The 9,645-nt window shown below is 36.3% G+C and overlaps 1 long non-coding RNA gene across 1 annotated transcript; it reads left to right on the top strand.

The window, feature by feature from the left end:
* Positions 1 to 596: 596 nt before the first annotated feature.
* On the top strand, positions 597 to 9,368 carry LOC118765576. The gene is made up of 2 exons (XR_005001435.1): positions 597 to 903; positions 8,364 to 9,368. It is a non-coding gene; the product is annotated as an uncharacterized LOC118765576 (long non-coding RNA).
* The last annotated feature ends 277 nt before the right edge of the window (positions 9,369 to 9,645 follow it).

Raw genomic sequence — 9,645 nt, 5'->3', positions numbered from 1 at the left:
AGGCAGTCAGCTAAGCGAGGAGAAATTACAAGACTGCGGACAGCTTGTTTCACAAGCTTTCGGAAGGAGACCCATAATAATAATAATAATAATATAATAATAAAGGAAAAAGAGAGTGAACAAGCACTCCAACAACAATAAAAACAACAGTACAAAAACAAAAAACAAAGGAAGAACAAAAACACAAACATCCACACTAATCCGGAAAAATTTATCTATAGTACGGGCCTGTATATATACACACATATATATATATATATACACACATATATAGTACATATGTGATATATACATATATATATACATACATATATGTGTATGTGTGTAGGTATATAGGCGCACCGACGTTTTTCTTAAATTCTTAACTCTACTTTCTTTCATTTTCACCACCTCTCCCTCTCCCTCCTTTTCTCTCTCTTTCTCTCTCACTGTTTCCAGTCTCGCTCTCTACCTCTCTTTCACTTCACTACCTCCGCCTTCGCTTCGTTCTCTATCCACGCTTTCTTGTTGTTCTTCTTCTTCTCCTTCTCCTTCTCCTTCTGCTTTCAATCGTTCTCTCTTTCTCTTTCTCTGTCTCTCTCTCTCTCTCCCTGGCTTTCTCTATCTCTGTTCCTCTCTATCACTCGCTCGCTCTCTCTCTCATTCTCTTTCTCATTCTCTCTCTCTCGCTCTCCGTTCTTTTCCTTTCTTCCTTCCTTCCTTCCACAACTACTTCTTGTGTTCTTCAAATCACACATGGACTTAAACGGGGATGTACACGATCACAGTTTCTAGGTACAACTGGCCACAACAAATATTTTGGAATGATGTAATCGTAGGAAAACGTGCGAAGAGCAATGCAGAGAAATGACAAGCTTTTACATGCGACCGTCCTGGCCATTCTTAACCTTCTACTTATTTCTGGTAAGTTTTGGTACATTCTGGTTTTCTCCCCGTCTCTCTCGCTCTCTGTCGATGATGTGTCTGTGGTGGAAGCTCTGCGTGTGAGTGAGTCCATGACTGTGTGTGTGTGTGTGTGTGGTGTGTGTGTGTGTGTGTGTGTGTGTGTGTGTGTGTGTGTGTGTGTGAGTGTGTCTGTGTGTGTTTGATCGGTCATGCATGGATGGATAGGGTCGGATAAGTGAGCACGACTTTTCTGTTTCTTCTGCGGGTATGTCGGAATGTTGATAGAAGTATATCTATGTATGTGTATCTATGTGTATGTATGTTTGTGTATGTTTCTGTGCATATACGTGGGGTGAGAGAGAGAGAGAGAGAGAGAGAGCAAGGTGGGTGAGTGAGAGAGACAGACACACAGCTATGCATACAGAGAGAGACATAATGTGAGAGAGAGAGACAGAGATAGAGAGAGACACAAAGGGAGACGAAGTGAGAGTTTGAATTGCAATATTCTATGTGGTTTGTTGATTTTCATATTTCGTCCTCAAGCACACACATGTCATAATTTCTTGGAATAAATATTCTTACACATACATACGTTGATTCATATTTGGACGAGCACGCCTATATACATACACATACACACACATGATAGTTGTAAAGCTTATATACGTTTGCACACGCACCGAACGATATACACAAACCCATAACATCGATACTTTAGTTATAAATATACGCGGAAATTCATACATACTTAGATGTTAACATGTGTACGTACGGATCTATCTGTCTCTCTATCTGTCTATCTGTCTGTCTGTCCGTCTGTCTATCTATCTGCCTGTCTGTCTGTCTGTTGGTCAGTTTGTCTGTCTCTCTGTCTGTCTGCCACCCTGTCTGTCTTTCTGTCTCTCTGTCTGTCTACCTATCTATCTATCTATCTATCTATCTATCTATCTATCTATCTATTTATCTATCTATCTATCTATCTATCTATCTATCTATCTATATATCTATCTATTTATCTGTCAATATATCTATCTATCTATTCTCTCTCTCTATGTATATATATATATATATATATATATATATATATATATATTTCTATCTTATCTATCTGTTCAGCTATATCTACCTAGCTCTCTGTCAATCTGTCTGTTTGTATATAAATATAAAAATGTATATGTATATATATATATATATATATATATATTATATATATATAGTGTATATGTGTGTGTGTAGAAACATAAATACATATATGTATGTATGTATGTATGTATCTATGTATGTATGTATATGTATATATATATACAAGCATGCATACAAACATACGTACTTACACATCACATACACACAAGCATGATATACATCTCTGCATATTTCTATGCCTGCTCACGTACGTTCCCATACTACATACGTACATGAATACATACCTACAGATATCGATGTACTATTATGAAACTAGAAGGCAGAGGGCCACCCACACAGAGAGGAACGCACAGAGAGGGAATGCATGATGTGCATGCCTTTCTGCTTGGTTCATACATTCTGAATGAATGACATAAAAATGAGAGTAAACTTAGGGTGAAGGTGGTTGAGGGCGGTGCGCCGGTTTATGTTCACCGGTTTCATTCTTTGAATGGATATTTTAGGGGTTCGTGTTTGGGGCAGAGTATGAAAGTCACAACAGATTTTCCTGCATTTTAAATAAAATTTATTTCATTTCAAAAGAAAAAAAAAGAAACACTTATTTAATTTCATAGACTCACACAGACACAGACGCTTTCATCACGCAATAAACATAAACACACAGTCACAGATATATATATATATGCATATATATATATGTATGTATGTATATATATATATATATACATATCTCGCTCTCTCTCTCTCTCTCTCTCTGTTGCCATATATATAATATATATACATATATATACATAATATATATATATGCATTATACATTATATATACATGTGAATATATGTATATGTGTATATATGTATGCGTATTCATACACATTTACATAAGAGGCTGATATACATATGTGAACATGAGTGTATGTGTGTTTGTATATAAATGTACATACATACACATATATATATAGAGAGAGATCGATAGTTAGATGTACATATATTGTATTTATATAGATATGTATATAAATATATACTTATACATACACATAGTGACATATTCATATATATATGTATGTGTATGTATGTATGTATATGTATGGAAGAATGTTTAAATGTACGAATGAGTGGATACGTTTTATTACTCAGATCAGACGCATATACATACATAAATATACACACATACACATGCATATATATGCATATATATATATATAAATAGTGGACTGTCATCGAGATTTGTGTGTGTATGTGTGTGCATATATATATATATATATATATATATATATATATATATATAAATGTATGTGTGTATGTATGTATGTGTGTATGTATGTATGTATGTATGTATGTATGTATGTATGTATGTATGTATGCATGCATGCATGTATGTACGTATCAGTGCATGTGTTGATATATTATTGAATACTAACGGAAGTGTGCACCTCAAGCAGAAACCTACCAGGATATACACGCATTATCTCTCATTACATTTATAAATAAACATTGTGTGAGTATATACACTCGTCGTGATCGGCATATTCTACCGTCAGATACACAAAACAACCACTTAGAAAGACAGATACATTGATGTATGTATAAATATAAGTCTCTGTAACAGTCTATACGTTTGTATACATAAATGTGTGTTTTTATGTGTGAATACGTATGTATGTGTATATATATCTACATATATACATACGTATATACACACATACACACACACATATATATATGCAAGCATGCATATATACTACATAGTGATATATATGATATATATATATACATACACATACATAAATATATATATACACGTACAGATGCATGTACGTATGTATGTATATATGTATGTATATATGTGTGTATATATGTATGCATGTATGTATGTATGTACGTGTGTGCGTGTGTCTGTGTGTATGTATGTATGTATGTATGTATGTATGTATGCTTGCACGAAGACAAGCTTAGTGAATCGTACCTCGTAATTTCACGTTTCCGATTGTTCGCACGATTTTAGAATCAACAAGCTTCAGCTTTTAATGAAACAGAGACACAATCTACACTGCTTTTGTGGTGAATAGATTTTTACCCCCGTTTGTAAACATCAAACGTTCATCAACTCATATATATATATAACGCAACACACCCCTTATTTGTATACACACACACACACACACATGCATTTTCTATTTCTATATAATGATGCATGTATATGTATGGATATATATATATATATATGTGTGTGTGTGTGTGTATAATAATAATAAACACACACGCATGTATATATATATATATATATATATATATATAAACGTCAATCTCATATACAGGAATGAATAAGTTAGCCCATACTTGCATAAATGCCACATGCAGTTACTTGTATAAATACACACAGAAATTCCCGCGTACATACATCCATAAACACCAACCTACACACACATACATACACACACTCACCCACATACACACACACTCACATTCCCACACAACGAGAAATATACAAAGAGACCTACATATATACATACATACATAATTATATATATAAATACATTCATACATACATATATATATGTTCTTTTCCTAAAAATCACGAGAAAAAACACTCCCTACTCTGCGTAGCCCCTCGCCCCACACACAACCGCGTACCCTCAGCACCATCACCACCTCCACCCTCAACTTCTATTCCGGGTACTACCGCCACCACCAACAACAACAACAACACGAACGCACCTCTATTTCTAAAAAGACTCCCACGGTCAATGCTAACACCACCTCCACCGCCGCCGTCCCTACCATTTCACGATGACCCCCTACAATTACTCCTTCCACTACCACCATCATCATCATCATCATAGTCAACTCTATAATAATCGTAGTCATCGCCATCATCATCATCATCACCATCCTCCTCAGCCACGTCCTTCCCCGCCTCCTCATCATCCTCTTCGCCGTCGTCGTATTCATCAATATTGTCATCATCATAACCATCATCACAACTGCCACTAATATAATACCATTCTTACTACTGTGTCCATCATCATCATCATCATCATCGTCCACCATCCTCATCATCATCATCATCAATAGCAACAACATCAACAGCACCTTCAGACATCATCGCTACCCTAGCCCCTACCTTCCCCATCATCATCATCATCAATCATCATCATCATCATCAACAGGCAACGCCACCACCACCACCACCATATCGAGGAACGACTGCACTATCAATAAGAACTACGGCAATCACCATGACCACTACCTCTGACAATATCATAAGTATCATTTCCCCTCATCACTGCCTTTACAACCATCTAAAATATAACCACCACCACCACCACTTCAACCACCACCCATACTTCATTAGAACCATAACTACCACCCTCGCCTCCACCACTATCACCAGCTCCACCGCCGCCGCCACCACCATCACCATCTCTATGCCCACCACCTTCACCTCATAATAAACAGTAACTCTATGTGGTCGCTCGACCTTCTGGAAATAGCAGTCAAATCAATCACTCGTAAATTAAAATCTAAGCAAAGAGCAGCATATTGAATAATACGTTCTTGGTGGATCACACCTAAGTGTTTCATGGGATGGTCACATCTGGAGGGCTTGGACTGAATTGTGCTAATAACAATATTTCAACACAAAATAAGAATTGCAACGCATCTCACACAGTAATATCTTTGCGTACATCCTGTGTGTGTATGCATGTGTGTGTGTGTGTTGGTGTGTATATGCTTGAATGTATATTTGTATATGTGTATGTGCATGTTTGTATACGTGTGTGTATGTATGTTGTATATTATATAAGTATACGAATGAAAGACGTACTTGAATATGTATGCGTTTGACGCGCACACATACACGTATAATATACGCATATATGTGTGTGTGTGTGTGTGTGTGTATACGTACGCAAACATACATACGTACACACGCATACTTGTATATAAACATATGTATATACCACTCGTACGGAGAGAGACTAGCTTCTGTTACATAGATAGTCATGTATACACACATACACACATACAAACACACACTTATATCTATACTTTAACAAATCGGATACCCGTGTACATATTTATCTTTTAATGAATACATACATCCACACACACAAACATATATATATACATATATATATATATATATATATATATATATTTGTGTGTATGTATGTACACACACACACACACACACACACACACACACACATATATATATATGTATGTATACACATATGTACATATATATATACATATATGTTTGTACATATATATGTATTCATATACGTACATATATATCAATGCACATGTATACACATTTATATATTTACATATGTATATATATGTGTGTGTATAGAAGTGTGTGTGTGTATATGTATGTGTGTATGTAAGTATGTATGTATGTATGTATGTATGTATGTATGTATGTATGTATGTATGTATGTATGTATGAACGTATGTATGTATGTATGTATGTATGTATCTTTGTATGTATGTATGCTGCCGTATGTGTTAAGTACATAGGTTCTTGTTTTCCACATAGCATAATACAATACTGAAATAAGTTCTTGCTCGCGACATCTGCTTCTTGGGCGTGTTTTGTTTAGGGAATCGAATGGCGGCATCGAGAGCGCAGTGGACAAAATGGTTATCGATTTTGCTTTCGTTCCCGCTCTGAGTTCAAACCTGAGTAAAGATTTCGGTTTCAGTCAAATACCTAAAAACTCTTGTTGTCAACTCATCGATTCCCATTTTATTTTTTCTACAATAAAATTTAGAAAGTCTTGTGAACGTAGCAAAATACAGATATGACCATTATTGCGTCGGACCAAATGTTCCGAGGCATTTCTTCCGGTTTTACATTCCGGGTTCAAAATCCGCCAAAGTCGACTTTGCCTTCATCTTATCGGGGTCGATAAAATGAATACCAGTTTATCACTGGGGTCGATATAATCAACATAAAACCCTCCCACCGAAACAGCTGGTGCTGAGCCAAAAATCGAAACCATTTATTATTATTATTATTATTATTACTATTATTATTATTATTATATTATTATTATTATTATTATTATTATTATTATTATTATTATTATTATTATTATAAACGATGTTAGCCTGGGTGAGAGATTTTGAATGGCGACTGTGTATAAGTTATAAGTTACTCTGGGAGACTTTTAAGTGACAGATTATTTTTAAAAAAACAATCCATACGCTGGTCTGAAGGTGCTGTAATGGAGTGGTTGCGGAGGTAACGGTGGAGCGACTTTGCTTATTTACGATAAATTCAGCTTGCGTGCCTGAAGCCAAAATGGAGCTGCTAGCAACTGAACCTATTCGTTTGAGCAAACGATGACGACCCGTCCGGCGCTACGCGCCCGTTCAGAGTCCGTGTAATGATTTATATTGCGGTACAGGACCGAACGGATCCGGTTATTTGTTGGTTTTATCGTGAAGACAAATCACTGCTTTCCTTTGGCAAGGAAGTGTGGATAGCGTTATTCTAACTTGTGGTTATGCTGAAGGAAGTTGTGTAGTGGACGAGGTTAAAAGCTTTCAGGATAATGCATTTCCTGTCAGGAAGCCAAGCCCTCATCCGATTCTTCAAGAATCAGTTGAGAAGGAAGTTGAAGATAGGAAGAAGGACACTGGACCCAGCAAAACTTTTGTGTTTTGGGTGAAAGGGACGAAATTGGCATGGCTAAACAGGTCCGTGATAATTCCACGGTTGTAGAATTGAGGCAAGAACTGGGAGAAAGTATCGACTTTTGCTGTACCAAAGTGGGGAATGGAGGGTTCAAATAGACCCTTTTGGTCCTTATTTTGTAAATCCTTTCCCGTAATTGTCTTCTACTTTTTACTGTTGTAGCTACATAGATTTTTTTATATTATTATTGTTCCTTAATATATCTCTATGGGTCGCTCCTTATTTGACGGAAATTAACCACTGCTTTCCTTTTTCTTCTTTGTTCCCTTTTTTTTTTTTTTGTATTTCACTTCTATACTGTCCCCAGTGTGTGGGTCTCAAATCCTTGGCGCGTCAGAAAAAAATGCTAATCTGCATTTTTATCGGGCTCTTTTCGTTTCATGTTCAAATCCAGCCGAGGTCAACTTTGCTTTTCATCTATCGGGATCGATAAAATAAGTAGCAGTCAAGTACCAGGGTCGATGAAATCGACTTAATCCCTCCTCTCCCTTCAAAAATGCTGGTCTTGTACCAAAAATTAGAAAGTGTCATTATAATTGTTGTTGTTGTTGTTATTTTATTGTTGCTATCATTATCCTCATCTTCATCATCACCATCATCATCAATATCATAATCATTTGTATTTTAGCGCGAATGGGCTTGTCCCTTTCGCCCCCTTTGTGTTAATGGATTTACCACGCCACGTTTATAACTCAATGGAAAATCTTTGGATTAATTTCGCGACGTTGGAACGTTTTAGTTTCCACCCTGCTTACCTTGGGGTGAAAAGGACACGGTTTGTTTTTAAACCTTTTTTGTATTTCCTATTCTATAAACTTTATTTACTACAAACACGAACTGACTTCGTTTCATGGATGAATTCGCTACAGCAGTTGCGACATTGATGCAAACTGGCAGATCCCGCCACAAGATGCAAATAAATAAATAAATAAAAACAATAAATTTTAAAAACATGTTCAAAAAAGATAACCAACAAAACAAGAAAATAAAGCAACCACTAAACAAACAGATACAACAAACATTACAAACAAATAAGTAATGAATTTGTGAAAAAAAAATAATAATAATAAAATGAGTTTTCTTATGGAGTAACCCATACACAATGTTTGGACATTCGTCAAGTCGAAGAAAATAAGTGATACGGGAGATGTGAGTTTAGGATAGTGTTGCTTGAAGAACGCATACAGAAACAGGCAAGAAGGAAACTAATAAAAAATTGCATCAATAAAATAAAAGATGCCCTAAAGAGAGCACTGGGGCAAGACACTGTCCCCAGTGTGTGGGTCTCAAATCATTAGCGCGTCAGACAAATCCTTATCTGCATTTTTATCGAGCTCTTCGTTCCATGTTCAAACCCTGCCGAGGTCTACTTTGCTTTTCATCCATCGGGATCGATAAGATAAATAGCAGTCAAGTACTAGGGGCAATGAAATCGACTTAATCCTTTCTCTCCCTTCAAAAATGCTGGCCTTGTAGATGCGAAGAAGGATGTGATTTTCATGAAAGTATAGGGCAGTGTCTATCTGATTTTCACACCGATGACAAATTGAGGTGATTCGTCAGTTTGGTGGATCACAGCTATGATCGTTGGCTCATAACACAATACTTAGGCCTACGCAACATAGTAGAGATAGCCAGGGATATGGAGTAGCATTAGGGACCCTTGACTGTGAGGGAAACTACCAAGGGAAATGGCATGGCTGGAGGTTGTTAGTAGAGTAGAGACTAGCAAGTTCTAATCTTAGTTTCTCAAAGCAAAGCATAGAATTATTCCAAACCAGGTGTAGAAACAAAAGAATTGTGACTAGCTGTGGAGTGCAAGAAGCCAAGCTATTATAGTTGTACTAAAAGGTATTTTAGAAGAATCTGTATCGAGGAATAAAAAAGACAGAGAAAGAAAGTGAGTGAGG

The sequence above is a fragment of the Octopus sinensis genome, linkage group LG12 (assembly GCF_006345805.1).
Source record: "Octopus sinensis linkage group LG12, ASM634580v1, whole genome shotgun sequence".
Lineage (NCBI taxonomy): Eukaryota > Metazoa > Mollusca > Cephalopoda > Octopoda > Octopodidae > Octopus > Octopus sinensis.
The sequence above is the reverse complement of the archived record's forward strand: the minus strand, read 5'-3'. Positions and strand labels throughout refer to the sequence as shown.